Source organism: Populus euphratica, unplaced genomic scaffold, assembly GCF_000495115.2.
Source record: "Populus euphratica unplaced genomic scaffold, PopEup_1.0 scaffold100.1, whole genome shotgun sequence".
Lineage (NCBI taxonomy): Eukaryota > Viridiplantae > Streptophyta > Magnoliopsida > Malpighiales > Salicaceae > Populus > Populus euphratica.
The window spans coordinates 96,197-99,533 of NW_011499985.1; the positions used below are offsets into that span (position 1 = coordinate 96,197).

Below are 3,337 nucleotides of genomic sequence, written 5' to 3' on the forward strand. Positions count from 1 at the left end.
TTTGATTTCATCAGCTTTGAGTAATATAATATTTCTGAAGATTATGAAATGCTGCGTATTTTTGAATATCTATTATTTTGATATGTATGTTTTGAGGCTTAGCGTAGGTGGGGTGTCCTTTCGACACTCCTCCTGCGTTGCCGGTTATGGACCCGGGATTCGGGTCGTGACATTACTACTAGTTCTTCTAGGAGCAATGCTGACGACCATGAGTCATTAGGTGTTAACCAAGAACAAGCACCTGAGGCACAAACATTTAATTACGATGCTAGCTTATTGAGTGTGATGCCACAACATCGATGGGAGCTCTCTTCACAGCGAGATCCATTACCTGCAAGTACAAGGTCTAAGAGAAGGACAACCTTTCAATGTAAGTTTGTTTTGCTTTCACAATGACATGTTTAATGATTTTAAAAAAAAATCATTTAACGAATGCAATTTTAAATTTATAAACATTGAGGCTACTAGAATAATAGCATCAGCCTTTAAATCATTGAGAAAAAATTAATTATTTCAATAAAGCTAGGTTTTCAAACATCTTGAATGGCAACTGCATGTTGATGCATGGTTTTCAAGGTTCAAGGTTAGTATTAACTTAAATATTTTTTTATGTTAATTTGGATAGTTTATTGAAATTATTGAAAATTTTCTTTTATAAATTTTTACTTCAAATACAAATTTGAATGAGTGAGAGTTGATGATAATGTTGCGAAAAGGGTTTAGGAGAATCATATTACAATTAGGTAAGATCAAATTTAGGATAATTGTTTTTATTTATATTAAGATTTTATTTTTTATTTATTAACAGATAATTAATTTGTACCATATAGGTTGTGTGATTTTTGATATGAGGTTTAAAAAACCAAAACATTTACAAAAGAAAGAGAGCTTCCATGTTGGAATGATGTGGCCATTATAAAGGATTTCAGGTTGTCGTATGTCTCAGAGGTTGTATCAGCGGAATACATTCAGCATGTGACATCCACGCGTTTTGCTTGATAATCACAGTCTGGTTCAAATAAGCAAAATCAAGGTGTTCATGGTTCCATTACCACATATACCGGTAGCTCCATTTTGTTTCTTTCACATGTAAAGCGAATGGTATGATTTTTTTATTACATATATTTTTTTATTATTAGTAGTTTTTTTTATAAATATATTTAATAGACAACATTTTTATTGCTGGCAATGGTTCGTGGATGTGAGCCAAGCCCAATAAAGCTTTTTGTTAAAACTCATGTGTAGAGTGATGACCGCCAAAAAATGATGCAGTAGTTCATTGATAGCCAAGCTTAACACTTTGTGGTATGTTGGTTTTTAGTTATTTTTTTTCTTAAGTTATTATTTCCTTGAATTTCATGAATTTGTTTTTTCTTTCCAGGATATATATAATAACTAGTTAAAGGAGAGATACAGATGGTATGATATATGTAACGATCCTTCAACCCATTCGGATATCGATTTGGATTTGTGGTTGGAGGTAGAATTATTTGATGGGCCTAATAAAAATCAAGTGTATGGACTCTCTAATACTATGACCAATAACTTGTGATTGACCCGTAGTGCTTCGACAATTGGATGCTCTGTTGGGGATTCTGATTGGTGATGTTCTGATAACTGCTCATTGGAGGCTAAGTACATTAACACAATATTTAACATGGTTCGGTAAATTGCCTACATCCACGGGAGAGGCCATTTGATTATTTAGGGAGAGAACAAGATTTACAACAATAGAGGAGGAATTATCCATTCTTTACAACTCTCAACCTTACTCTTTTCTCTCTTTATAGTGCTGCAATGATAGCCACTGTTTGCTGCCCTTGACAGCTCACTTTCTTCTATATTTCTCACATTTTAAGCTCTACACCATCTCTCACCTTGTGCTGCTCTCTTGGTGCCTATTTATAAGCAAGAATGGAGCCACCAGCTCCAGCTTATCTTCAATAATGATGGCTGCCAAAGTTGACATTTGGTATGGGTTGATGCATTTGTCAATAGTTGGTGCAGCTTCTTTTGACATTTACAGCTGCTACCAACAACCCTCTTCTAGAGGAGGTTGCAGATGCTGCCACATAAGTGGTAATATCCCAACAATCACCCCATTTGTCATTTATATGGGGTAATTTTCCTCTTGTTTCTTCAATAAAAGCTTGTATCTTGTAGCTCTTCCAAGCTTACTATTCTAAGAGCATTTTCAACCAAGTTTATAGGTACTTACCAAACCTTTCAATCGCCAAAGTCACCAAAACACACCCTTGCTTATACCAAAGGATCACTTCTACCAGATGGTCTCCCACATCATATCTAAAAAATGTTAGTGCTTGTTTTTGGAACACAACATTCCCTTTTAAGCATATCAACCATGCTCGGTCCGAAATGATTTTTTCAAGCCTCAAACCAAAGCTTACAACACCCCCTCAAACGGATATTCCTAAGTGCGACAATCATTAAGTATTTCGATATGATCACGAACTCATAACTTTGCCAAAAATCTATTCATCTAAGAGTTGCATCTGCCCTTTGTTCCAACCTAGAAACCATACCTTACTTCTTCGTGATTCTCTCGCTCTTAGTCCTAAGAGTCCAGGTAGCTCTCCACCTTTAACCATGGAGGCAAACCATCAAAGGTTGATCCATATATATCTCCATACTCTAAGTATTACAATGTCATTACCGTGCTCACCACCTTAACAAGAGTCAATTTATTCTAGGAACCTGTGCATGCCCTCTGCTCCTACATAGCAGTCAGTCTTAATGCTCTATAATTCATTCACTTATTGTCGAAGGCAAATGTCTTCTAGCTTATTGATCTTTAGCATGGGGAAATATCCATCAAAGTCAATTCAGCATTCACTTCATTGGCTATATACCTGTCCACTCATATCTAGTTATCATATCGGCTTTGGGGTTGTATTTAGGCTCATATCGTGGCCCTCACTTCTTTTATAAGGTGTCTTCACTCGTTGTCATGGGGCGGTTTGAACCTGGGCTCATATTATGGCTCGCACACCTTCTCTCTAAAGTTCTTTTATCTTTCATAAGTGATTGCATCCTCCTTCGGTTGGGATGCTTCAAAGTGGCTCAAAGATTATATGTCACCATATGGACAAGGGAGAGATTACTACCACTAATCACATAGAAAGAGAAAGTTATAGTACCCTCATCGCAATCTTACATCTTATTTGATATGTTTGGAGCTTCTACACCTTTCTTCTTGACAGCTCCACCTACACCAACTCTTTTTGGTGTCTTCGCCTTGTATCATAGGCAATCGCCTTTTATCACAGGTGTTTGCGCCCCTTTAATTAGGTGCCTCTACAACAGCTCATCTTTTCAT

General features: G+C 36.4%; 1 long non-coding RNA gene across 1 annotated transcript in view; it reads right to left on the reverse strand.

Moving 5' to 3' along the window:
- Positions 1-1,951, reverse strand: part of LOC105140015 (uncharacterized) — a 21,896-nt gene extending 19,945 nt beyond the window's left edge. The window contains exon 1 of the long non-coding RNA XR_845112.1: positions 1,878-1,951. This is a non-coding gene — a long non-coding RNA (uncharacterized LOC105140015). The remainder of the gene's footprint in view (positions 1-1,877) is intronic.
- Positions 1,952-3,337: the final 1,386 nt, after the last annotated feature.